Here is a 13,535-nt window from a genome sequence, read left to right as displayed (position 1 = left end):
GGGTTTGGGTTTTTCCTGCCCCGAAACATTTTCCGACGTGTATTTTTCTCCCGTCTAGCTGATTAACGAGCTGGGCCTGGCGAGGGCCGGGGCTGCCGGCCCCAGCTTGGGGTAGGGGGGTCACGGGGGAGAGGGGCTCCCGCTGGGCTCCCCAGCCGGGGAACCGCACGGCTCCCCCCGCCGACGTGAGCTGAGATTTCCGGCAGACATTTGAGGTCCCCGGCATCTGCACCAGGCCCGGCAGCAACCCCCTCCGCTGCTCTGAGGAGAGGAGAGGCGAGGCGAGGCGGCCATGGCCGGGCAGCCCCGCCTGCCTCCTCCCGAGTCATGTATGTTTTACTCATTTCCTGCTCCCAGTAATGAGGCCAGCGATGCCGGGGCGGCGGCGGGGCTGCTGAGAAGGCAGATTGTTACACGCACACACACACGGATGTTTTTGTTTCAGGGTGAATTTTCAGTGCTCGTGAAAGGGAGGGACTAAGCGGAGCTCGCTGGAGCCTGGCACAGGACCAGCGAGCTTCCCGACAGCCTTTTGCCAAAAAAACCCAGACCTACAGCTCCCCCTCCCGCGGTCCCTGCGGCCCCTCCTTGCCTGCTTCCCCCTCCCCGCTCCTCAGGGGCCTCACTCCCGGCTGCAGCGCTGACCTTGTACGCTGCAGCCCGTCTGCCCACCCGCGCCGGAGCCCGCTCCCTGTCCTCTCATTGTCCCCAGTGCGAGGTTCCTCCCGCCGTGCGCAGACACGCCGCAGTGCTGACCCGTGACTCCTTAATCCCACTCTCTCCTCTTGCTCGTCTGTGGAATTACTGCAGGAGGGTGGGGGAGGCTGTGACACAAACATATCCTCGGAGGTGAAAACAACTTGAGACCGAACAGACTCTTTGCACTAGTGACTTAAACTAGGTGAAATGTCGACAGTTACTCAACATCACATTCCCAAACTCTTGGTACATAAAATAAACAAGCCTTCTAGTGATGTTTTGTATAGTCTCCAGCCCAGCCGCAACCCCACTAATATGCTTCAATCTTCAAGGGACAGCAGGGATGTGGGTCTCCTGCCTTGCGACCGTCTTCCCATACACACCTGCCACCCATGAACCCTGCCATTTGTCTCCTCTGTTACAACGTACTAACAGGATTCCGTAGGTTCTGTTTTGTTTTAAATTTGTCGTTAAAGAAAAAAGAGAACAAAAACTTTCTTGGCAGCAGCGATCAGTTCATTTTTGGTTGCTTTCTAATGCCAAGGCCAGCAGGATCCAGGAATTCATCTACTGGTGCCAGCAAGAAAGCACTGACCCAAACAAGGGAGCCAGAACTTGGACTGCAGTCCGTGCCAGGGATCAACAAGAGGCCAGAGAGACCATGCTGCTGAGTCAACACTGCTCCAGCTGCTACAAGCTTTTTCTGGGGACGCGGCTGTTGCTAAGATTCCTGGGAGCTGACTGACTGCTCCTTCTATAGTCATGTAACACACACAGACACGTCAAGGGAGCGAGGAGCAGCAGCTGGGGCCAGCTCGGAGCGAGAACACAGCCTGCTGGCTGCGGGCGGCCAGGCTTCCCTGCTGCTGTGCGAAGTCGGTCTCCTTCTGCAGGGCTACAGGCGCCTTCTCCTGTCCCCCACTCATGGAGTTGTTTCAAAAGGCAGACAGTCCGGGCAGCGGTTCTACATAAAGTTTGTTTTGTGTTTGTACTTGCACATTTCATCACATTTGTTTCAGATCAGAGAGCCAGAGATGTTAAGAAGGAGGAACATGGTTAAAATTTGCGTTGCATTCCTTGCAGGGCCAGTGTTGGGTCATTCCCTTCACACAGTAAATACATAGGGTCAAGCAGCAGGCAAGTAAAGTGTGTACTTTACATTTCTGAGGCCTAGAACTAAAATTAATGACATTTCTCATGAAGCCCTGTCAAGTTTAAGAGTATCCTGCAGCCTCACACATTGCGCAGGGAGGGAAGGCACCCTGCATCGTGTGCATCTTGCATTTTCCTTCACCCAGTTTAATCTTTTAAATCTTTTTATTGTCCTGCCTTTTATCTGCCTCAGGTACTTGCCTCCCTCAGATGCCGCAGTTACCCTTATTTCCTGCTCTACATTTGACACTCAACAAACTAGATGTACTCAGGCTTTCAGATCTCTCCACTCACATCTGGGTCATTAGAGCCTTAGGGTATGGGATCTGTTTTCTCTCTCTGACATTAGACAAATCACTGATTGCAAAGGAATAACTAATCATACTAACATTTAATAATAAAACCAATAATTCCAGAGCCCAGTCTCCCTGTTCCTCTTTATCCAGTGCCTGTTGAGACACCGAGCTCGGAATTAGAAAGTGACAAATGAGGTTTCAGAGCACTTGAGTTTTGCAGTTCTGTTTTCCTGTAGCACCTCAGAGTCCTAACCAGGGGTCATGACCACCGTATCGCATAATGCTGAAAAAGGGTCTCTGCACCAAAGTGTTTCACAGTCTAAGAGACAAGCAATGGGCAGAGATAGACAGGGGAGGCCCAGCAGGCAGGGAACTGGCTTTGGCCAGCATGGCAGGAGGTTGTCTTCACAGACAAACAAACCAACTGAATTTTAGGGCAGATTTGGGTCAGGAAGGAGGGTTTCTCTGAGATCCTCAAAATGACAATTTTCAGCTCAGTAGCTCCTTTTTGGAGCTTTAAGTATTGCATAAGGTCAGTAGCGCATTTAAATCCACTTCTGGCCAAATAGCACAGAAATAGTCTCTTGGCATATGAAATCTGTTTATGTAGACAAATGTAGGTATTAGCCAAATGCAGACATGGGTAAACTTACATGTTAAGTGTTTTGAGAAAGCTGATAAGAAATCGTATACATACCAATATAGAAATAAGTAATTTCCAAATTGCTCAAAGTCGGTGTGTATAATCTCCATCACACCAAATGTAAGAAAAGCCTGAGGGACACAGCAAGAGGATTAGTGCTTGGGGCCTTCACTGGAAGCAGCCAGCTCTGTACTGACCGTAAAGGGACAAATCAAATGGGATCAGATACAATTTTCTAAGTTAAATTTATACAGTGTTTTAGTTATTGTAGAAAACAGAAGAAAAAAAAGCATTACACACACAAAGTTTCTAATTACTTGCATACATAGACTTGGAAGCTTCATTTGGCTTGTATTAAGGCTCTGACTGTGCTTGCATGGATGGTGAGAGCCATGTATGGTTAGGCTCATCCCCTCTACTCCATGCAGCTACAGGCATGCTGTCCTTAAAATGTTCTGCAGTTACAACATCTGAATGCTGCTTTTTTGTTAACCAGGAGTGGTTCTACACCCCTAGAGTGACTTGCTCTTTACAGTACAGGGAACTTTGTTGGGTATTGCTTGCAGAAGCTCACCATCAACAAAATCTATGAAAAAAGTACGCCCTGAACTAAAGATGCTACACAACATCCCCCATTCTTCAATTTAGGGCATTTTGGTATCACAAGACCCCTTAGATGTGTTGTGAAGCATGAGACACCATTTGTATTTCAGTCCCATGCCTGCTATGGCTGCAGCTGACAGGAAGTGTTGGTGCTGCCTTTGAAGAAGAGGTCAAGCTCTGCTTTGCTTTGAGCCATACTGTTTTTCAGTCACTCCTAACGATACCATCTCAGGGGTAGTCAGATTTTCCAAGCTACTAATTGGTGCAAAACTTCCCATAAAGCCTCCCATACTCAAACGGCCCGTGAAGAGTTGCTGCCCATGCACCTATCCATCATTGAAATCTTAGTTCTCAGCAGAGGTTCAGGCTTGGTTGTGGGACAGAGGGTGCTGGCAGCACAAACACCCCCCTTCAAACCCACAGACAGGAGGGGAGTTCTGTATTCATCCTTCTGGGTCTGCCTGTAGTGCTTGCTGTGGCTAGCCTCAGCAAAGGCTTCTTACCCCAGACACTAATGGTATTTAGAGAGCCTGTGAAACGGATCCGTTCTGTTTGTAAGAATGCTTGTTTGTATAAGAGCATCATGGATAGCTGCTTCCTCTGTCTTCAGAGGAGTCATGTGAAGAGCTCCAGAAGGCTTCAGCTTTCCCCCAGTACTTTCTACATCAATTCTAGGTCTTGGTATTTATTTCCAAGGCTTTCTGTGAAACTATCCAAGAATATCTTAGAAAAGCCTCTTTCTTTGCATGTTGATAGCACTGTTCCTCTGAACCCTGGCATAATGAAAGACAAGGCATTCTCTACAGAAGGGTCATGGCTTTACAGATCACTCTGTTTGAAGATATAAATCTCCTTTCTCTGGCTTTACTGAAGACAGGTCTGAAAACAGCAAAGAAAAAACAAGAAGGTGAAAGAAAAGAAAAGGGACAAAAAGAAAACATGAGTGAAAAGAGCTAACGCAGTGAGAGAGAGGGAGTGAGGAAAGAAGCAGCTTGAAAATGACAAATCAGTTACAATGGAAAAAAAAAAGATTCTAGTTTTCCCGACACATGGGAAAGAGAATCAGCCCAGTGGGATGCCATGCATTGCTCTGCTCTCAGATACTCTAGAGGGAGAGCTTAGGAGCACATAGAGAAAGGAATTACATGCAGTACAGATGCTTATATGGGTGATGTCCCTGCTTATGCAGCCAAGGCCAGTCTAGCTCTGTGCAGACTTTCAGTCCAACACAGAAACAAAATAAAGTCCTCTGCCACAGGGTTCCTAGCTGTTTTCTTATGTCATTCACAACAGCATTTGACTAGATGGCAGCAGTGGTATTGCACCCCAAATCAAAATACTTTTATATTGTGTGATTTTTAGCCTTTCTCGTGTTTCCATACTGCAGCTTTAAAAGTATGTTTTCTCCAGTACACTGTAGTGATACATTCTTTCCAAGGTCATGCCGCAGCTGTCAGTGTACTGATACTAAACAACTCCAATGATCTACAGATACTGGGCAGACCTCAGGGCCACTGTGAGACTATATTAATGCCAGTGTAAGGGGGCTGGTATGGGGAGAGATGTCTCCACTCCTGTGTGCATCCTTCTTCAGGCCCACAAACCTTTAGTCAAGAGATTTAATAGGACTGTAATTGGATTGTAATTCTTGGAAGTGTCATGACACTGCTTTAGCATCAGTGTCATAAAGGTTTTAAAAAGGGTAGTTAATCATTAATTGGTTCGTGATACTAGAACACACTATTGATTAAAACATAAAAATCTAAATAAAACACACATATCCACCAGCATTTTACAGTGCCAAACATTAAATTAATAGTAGCTTAGTGGCTGGTACATCCCCTTGTCCAGCCTTCTTCTGACACAGTGCAAGCCTGCCTGACAGTGCTTTTTGTAGCACTTTAGCCTTACCAACAGATACAATACTTTCCCAGATTTTCTTTGCATGAGCTATCAGCAGTTTTTATTTCACCTATGGAAGGACCATCTGTTTTTATTTTTGCTGTACTATATTACAATCCACCTAAAGCTTCTTTCCTTCTTCCCTATATAAAGTAGTTCACTTGCAAAATCATGGTACATCCCCATTCCTCAGCAAGGATTCAATTGCAAAATGATCTGGTGAATTTTAATGTTAGCAAGATCTAGGTTTACAGGCCATATTGCACTACATTTAGAGAGAAATTTGAAACTAAACCTTAACTGTTGTTCTGAAATAAATAAGCAAAAGATGTTTCTGCAGTCATGGCAACTCACAGGGCTCAGTAATACACCACAAGGCTCTAAGTCAGGAATGTATTAACAAGCTGAGTGAGATATTGGTTGATTGCAGCATCACTGTTGAGCAGAGTGCTTAATCACTGGTTCAGCTTTAATACATGTATGGAGAGGTTAAAGAGAATGAATAGAGGGCAGGGAAGCACCTAGTATAAAAAGGGGCAAAAGCAGACTTTGACATTGTAAGCAAGTCAGCTAGCTTCAATATCTGAAGGTATACCAGAATAAGTTATCAAATAATCAATTCATAAGAACCTAGAGGATATCAAGGTAATTTAGGACAACTTGGGTTCATTTGTTAAGAACAAATAATGTCAAAGCAATCTAAATCCTTTTTTGACAGTGTAACTGCCTAACAGTGAAGGGCAAAATAATAGGTATTTATGCCTGGATTTCAGTAAGGATTTCAACGACGTCTCATCTGACCTTTGTCTAAGCATGTGGCAGAAATGTGATGTAAATTTCATCATGAAATAGGAGCACAATTTGTGGAGATACATTTCAAAGGAAGAGTTTTTGGTAAGCAATTTGCTGTCAAACAGGTGGCCTGCATTTAAAAAGGAGCCTCCATACAGGTCTGTGCTGGCTCTAGTCAAAGATCAGAATTTGTAAGGTTCTGGTTAACAGAGAAATGGCCAAAACCTGCTTCAGTAAAGTCAAGTACCATTTCTTTCTTGGTGTCAGCATAGATTAGAAAGAGCTCTGTGGGCATGTGTTAAGAAATACTGCCTTAGAACAAGGATGATCTCTGAGAGACCTTCCAGTCCTGCATGTCTTTACTTCCTATTTACTGAACTATTTGACTGAAACTAGACTTTTTTGATTGATGGTTTTCTTAAACAGCAGTTTTGTAAGGCTGTTTTCAACAGCCTTATATAACTTTTCTCATAACCTCAGAGTAGGGGCACATCAACATGTTAAGCTGAGGTTGTTGTTTTGTCTGTCAAAATGATATAGCCCCTCTCCTGGTTTGACCAGGAGGTAACTCATGCTTTTGGATGCATGCAGGCAGGATGGAGCCTGTGCAGGTTTCCAGACTCCTGAGCATCCTGTTTCTGTGCAGCTGCTATGGTGAAACTTATGCCTTAAGCTTTGCCTTTCCAATTCCATGTCCCTAGCCCAAGAAAATGTTTGATAAATTATATATGTGAACTGATTTTGGTATGCAAGTATAACATCTCTGGAATAGTGTGTTTATTTTAGTCTGTGGCATTAGATTTTTAATCATGTCTTTGCGTATAGCACGAGCATGAGATGGGAGTTTGGGCAGTTGCAGGGAAGATGAGTCAGGAATGTTTTCAGGGCTGAAGGGATTCAGTACACGTGAACGAGCAACTATCGAGTTTTCTTCCACAGCCGATCTTAGCGATGAAAGACTGATTCTTGCCTTGATGTGTGTCCCAGATTCTCGTCAGCAAAACCTGTAGCCACACACTTACCACTTTGAGTGTCGTGTGCCACACAGAGTGGATACTAAACTGAAGTATGTGCTCTGGAGCTTGTGACAGCAACAGCAAAAACAACTAAAAAAACCTCCAAGCCCATATCAAATCCCAGAATCAGAATGATGCAGAGATTAATTCATTTCAACGGGCTGCACAGTGTCTGACTTGGGGTCATTTCAAATCAGCAGTCACAACTGTCACAGTCACGTTCCATAAAGCAGGAAGGAGAAGAAATCTCTGCATGTACACACAAGTGCACACACACTTCATGTCACACACTCATCAGGTATTCAGAGAGGAAAGAGATTTACCCAAGTATATGCAAATGTTATCCCCTGGATACAAGTAAAGAACAGCTAACACCCTTAAACCTCCCACCCACATTACTTTCAAATGTTTGATGCATTTCCATATAGCAATTCTATTCTTTTTCATCCTGGGTATCTTCCCTGTGCCTCCGTGGCTGCAGCTGTCACTGTGTCATCCTTCCAGTGATTAAGGGCACAAGTCCTGGCTGTGAAAAAGCCACAAGTCTGCTTTGCAGTTCTGCTGCCTTCTTCCCCAGCCAAATTGTTCACAGTCATGGGCACACAGGGCCTGGTTCTAACACAGATGCTTCAAGTAGATGGGAGCCATGCCTTCTGCTACTGAAATAGCTGTTGATTTATTAAAGTATGAAAATTCCATATCACAGATAACTATGATCAGTATTTGTGATATGAGGTTCTTAAATTTGTGTTTACGCTTCTTGACAAAGCTGGGAAGTTGTCTTTGGCATGGACAGGGCTACAAGAGGTTAATGCACTGCCCTTAGTCATTGTTCTCTTACTCCAGAGGTTCCTATGAAAAGATTCAGAAAAAAATACTTTGTAAAAATTCTCTCTGGCTACTGAACACAGGGTTGCTCTAAATGACTTTACCGATGGACATAACTGTCTACTCCAATGAGCCAGGGTAGGTGAGGGAGTGATTGGGTCTGGCTCTGCTTCACATCCCCATCACATCCATGGCAGCTGGGTTGTGATGGTGGTTCAGGATAGGCAGGGCTTAATCAGGCTAGAGCTGGGCTATGCCATGAAGCCCAAGGGGGGAGAGGGGATCAATCTGTTTTCTGTTGTGTTCTCCTGACTTTGGTACCCCTCCATTCAGAATTCTTGTTCAGCTTAGTGACTGGTGATGTGCGTGTCCCACAAGGGACAGGGGAAGAACACAAGGATCCTGGAGGTCATTTTGTGCTGGATGTAGCACAAACCATAGATCCTCCTCAAGTGTTTCTGGATCAGCCATGTAAGGGATGACCTAGGGCTGAGTGGAAGCATATTTTTAAGCTCTCATGAGTTAAAGAATGCATACAGCAGAAATTCTCCTGCATCCTAGACAAGATAATTGGTCTCACTGTTAAACTTTTTTGGTGTTTATCTGAACCTACCTTGTACCTCATTCAAACCACCAAGTATTGATATGCCCTTTTCCTAAAAACAATACAGTCAATTACTGACAGAACTTTTTCCTATATATCCACCTAGAGAATGTAAACAAACTACCTTAAATAAACAGATTAAGTATCCCAGTCTGTCATGGAGGGACATGTTTTGCAGTTCCAGTATTATTCCTGTATCTTGCTTCCTAACTTCCCAGCTGATCAGCATCCTTTCTTCAGATGTGTGTATTTGGTTTCCTCTCATCATGTCTAAATATTTTTCCAGGTCCCTGCTGTCCTGGAATCACTCCCATTTGGAGGCTCTTTTGCTAGATACATGGCTTTGTGCTTGACCGTAGTCAGACACGTGTTGTTCAGATAAGCCCACCTTACCAAGCTCTCCAGATGGACCTTTATAATTACCACATCCCAGCATTATTTATTTCTCTGCCAACTTTTCTGTCACACAAATGGATTCTCTATTTTTCTTTTAGATAACAGATGGAGATACTGAGTAGTTTTGCGCCCAAAGCAGATTTCTTAGGTGCTGAGTAGAATAACTCACATATAACGATGACTCCCCATTTACAGTTGTTTTTTTATGATATATCAGTTGAGTGGGAATTGACTTTGTTTAATAAGGGCAACATTGCTATGTGTAGTGCTATTTTTTTATCAAATACCAGAAAAGACAAAGTCAGCTGCCTTACAGAAACCTAAATATATCAGTACTAGTTACTCTATCAACCAAATGTGTAAATGCATCAAAAGCAACGTTAAGGTTTTTGGTGGGACAGGACTGTCCATATTGTCGTGTTGTTTGGTATCAATCATGCCACCTTCTTTTTATACTTCACTGACTGCTTCCCAGTTTGACAGATCTAATGCCAGGCTAAAGAGCCCAGAGGCCACACAGCATGCGATTTAGCTTTGTAAATTGCATGTATCAGGTTATTTTCTCCATGCACTAGAACTGACTTGGTATTCTGAAGTCTATTAAATAGGAATCATAATTAGAGATTCAGGATGGCATACATTTCGCCTAACATTAGCTTGCTAAACCCTAGGACCTTGTGCAAATTAGTCACCAAGGCGTTTTCCATAGTCTGTGCTAAGAGGGCAGTTTGCCTGTTGGTAAGGCATATATCTGAGTAGGTGAGATGAATGCCAGAGGATGAAATGTCCTTTGGGGTGCCGTTCTGTTTCTTTGACTATGAAATGCAAGAGGTGAGCAGTTTATTTCATCTTCTGAGTAGCTCTTCAGTTGAGATGCTTGCCAGCCTTAGAGAGTTCCTCATTCCTTCTTTTAATAGCCTTGTTCCCAGACACGCATTTTTACACATGCAATTTTACTCATATGACCAGACCATGTGGGCTCTAAATACTTCCTTAGCTAGACAACTAGCTTTTCATTTTTATCCCATAAACTAACACAGATACAGTGATATGTCTTTATTACAGACCTCTGCTGAGGTATTTTGATGTCCAGGCAAGGCAATTGATCACACAGGGGCAGAGCCTGCAGCCTTTGACTGAGGAAGGAGATTATATGTCCTGTCACTTGGGATTATTCATACAGAGAATGGCTGCAGACCAGTGTCTATGTACACTGCGTGGCATGGGCCAACATGAAGTTTCTACATCATTACCTAAGGCAGCATAAGGAAGTTGGAGGAGACACAGTGAAAATTATTCCAGTACAGTATAAAGCAAAAGCTAAAGGAATAAAGAATGTTTACAAAAAAGTTGAGGTTTCGTGGATGCTACATCAAAAAAAAAAAAAACCAAACCATGTCCTTTTATTTGGGTTTAATTTTCCCTATGTTAACCAAACCCAGTATCAGTGGATGCAAAACATAAAGGGGTTTTACAGCTTTCCAAACCTACATCACAGTATAGGAAATGTTCTACTTATTCAGACTAATGGTCCACTTAGCTTAGTTTTCTGCTTCCAGCAGTGCCAACTGGACACTGTATTTAGGGAAAGCACATGAGTATTTGATAAAATGAGTTGTTATACAAATCAGCATCACCCTTATTAACCAAATCTTGTGGGCCACCTTGGTGAGGGAACTCCTGAGGCAGTTGCCCTCCTACTTGGTGTTGGATATCTACTTGTGGACATATGGAAAGCACAGGACAGTCTCTTTTTGTCCAGTTGTTCTTCAAGATGTTGTTCCTGGAGTCATGAGATTCTGTGCTTTCCAGATTCATTGCATGGGCACATCCTTATGACCACAAATAAAAGATGGAAGGATTGACCCCTTAACAATTTCAGAAATCTGACTTAGAAAATGAGCAGCAATGTTAGTATTCGAAAATGTCTTGTTATTTTAGCCCTTGACTTTTGGTGTATGAAGGCTTGGCACCAGCTAGTGGCTATGGTTAGTCTCTCTGTGCCTCCACTTCTTAACTTTAAAATGCAGAGTAATATTGGCCTCCTTTGTCATTATAAATATTTTAAAGATTATGAGATGTTCAGGCACTGAGGAATAGGCTCCATCCAACAATCTGACCTAGAGATACAAAAAATAAAGAGATTTCCAGGAAGTGGCTGGAATTGCTTCTTAAAGGGGGGAAAAAAATCACTATCTGAGGAGGTTGTTAGAGCCCTGGGAAAATGAGCAAAATGTGAGCATGACCATTGCAAAATAAGAATGTGGAGACATCAGAAGAAAGATTAAAAGAAAGCTTTAACCAGGACGTTTTCACAGATGTGGTTATAAGGGAACTGCATGGGAGTGGGAGCATTCTGCCCAGAGCTGGAAGACCCAGGGTGAACAGTCATGTCTTTTCTGATTTCAGATTCCCGTGTCACCACTGACTGGCCACGTGCCATAAGTCATAATGTGCATGAGGCACCAACTCTCTCCTTTGGTGACACAGGGGTAACAGGGACCCTGACAGAGATATGTGAGATTAGAGATAGGGAGATTACATTAACTGATGTCTGAAATATTTTAAGGTCTTCATGGGTACGTATATAGTAAAGATCAAAAATACTACCATTTGTTAGTCATGCATTGACTAATTTGGAAGGACATGGAGACTGTTATTTTAAAAACAAAATATTCTCATTGATGGAAGACAGAGAAGTTACACAGACAGTTGTTCTGGTGCAGGACCATATCACCCATCTGATCCCTGCAGAGTTCAATATTCGTGAGAGGTATCTGGTATTCTTTGCCATAAAGCAGGGACAGAAACAATTGTCATCTCTAGCTGTGCCTCAGACAAATCCTGGAGCAACACGAATATGAGTAGCTTATTTAGCTTTGGACCTATCCTTTGAGAGGAAGAAGTGCCAGGTATGATGTGGCTTTTGAAAGGTGGGAACCATGGGAAATACACTGAGAACAGATAATGCATTCTCCCTGCTTGGCAGGGAGGTGTTGCCCGTGATCTCTGCCCTCTCTGCCTCCTCCAGAGTTAGGTGGTGAGGATGTTGCAGAGCACCTGCAGAGTTCAACCAGACTTTCTCCAGGTGGAGATCCGTGCTTCCCTTCCTATTTTGAATAAACATGCTTTCAGTAGCTGTATTTCAAGAGACAAACAGGGTATCTGGCACCTGTGTGAACCATCTCACTGAATTAAAAGAGTATATCATAAAGACCCTTAGTAAACCTGCTTGTTGCCAGATAATTCAGAGGCTGCCCTGGTGGCAGCCAGCAGATGTTGGTCTGGGTTCCTAGCAGCTTTCCTCTGCATGTGACACTGTGGCTTCTCTGTACCCTCCATTCCCATTGTAGCTGTCTCACATTTGATATTTAAACTGTGTGTTTCCTGGGCAGATCCCATTTTTCTCCTCTCTGTTTGCACACTGGCTAACACAGTGGGGTACTGGACCATGACCAGGACTACTGGTTACTATGCTAATGATTATAATGGCAGTAATTAATAATGCTTTGTTCTTTGATCTCTGGGCTTGCCGAGGCAGTCAGCTGCTGCAATTGTTCTCTGCCCTAGGGCTGACTGTGTAGTCAGGTTGCTTTTTTGGCTGTCTGGTGGTTTGATCTTGGTGCCCCCTCCTATATGCTGACCCTGCCTTCAGACTGGCAGACTGGAGTCTCCTAAAATGGTTTTGAGGGCAGTTGGCCAGACTTGTCTTTGGATCTGCTCCTTCCATTGGGAACAGCATGTATTCCCTTGCATGCTCTACTGCTCACCTTTCTCAGTGCTCACACCAGCTCCCAAATAGGATGTTCAAACTTCTCTGCTGTGCTGATGCTTTGTCATAATACAGCAGTGTTTTCTACACTTATAATAAATATGTGGATTATTCATGGGTCACTTGTTACTTCCAAGTCCTTATATCCATACACAGCTTCTGTTGGTTGATGGGAGATTTCAAAGGGAAAAATCAGAAGCAATAAATATCTCCAGATGACCAGCCTGAACTCTCATGTGATCCGAGGAGGAAATCTGAGAAGATAAAATAGTATGGATTGTGTTTCATGTCACAAATCATACATGCTTGCACATATTTTTGAGGGGGATGCAGTACCAGGGAAAGTTGTATGTGCAGTCCTGGAAATGTCAGTGAAGATTGCATGAGTTCCCTGAGCATCCTTGAGGGAGAGAGGGATATTCCTTATGCTCTGAGCAAATGACTTCTCCAGAGCAAATTGCTTCTCCACTTAGTGCTTAAATTCTTCTAATAATAGAAGTGATGAAAACACTGGCCACGGCGAGAATGGGCAGATTATTTGCCTTTCCCTCCCCCTTTTTTTCACTTTTTAAAATAATTCTAAGGCCACTACCGGTCCCTCAACAGTCGAAGAGGGTGCTGCTAGGTAGCTGAACTGTATCCTGCTGACACCAGCTGTGCTGCCAGGGTCTGAGTGCAGTTACTGGGACAAGCCACCTAAAAATAATGTGGATATCTGAGGTCCTAAAGAGAGGCCAGAGACAGGTGTGGCTTCTTCTCTCCAGCAAGACCTCTAACACTTTCTCCAGAAGTGGGGTGGTGCCATCAGCTAGGAAGGTTTCTGGAGCTGGGA

Source organism: Pezoporus occidentalis, unplaced genomic scaffold (genome assembly GCF_034315485.1).
Source record: "Pezoporus occidentalis ecotype Australia unplaced genomic scaffold, CSIRO_AGI_Poc_V1 ctg47, whole genome shotgun sequence".
Lineage (NCBI taxonomy): Eukaryota > Metazoa > Chordata > Aves > Psittaciformes > Psittacidae > Pezoporus > Pezoporus occidentalis.
The sequence above is the reverse complement of the archived record's forward strand: the minus strand, read 5'-3'. Positions refer to the sequence as shown.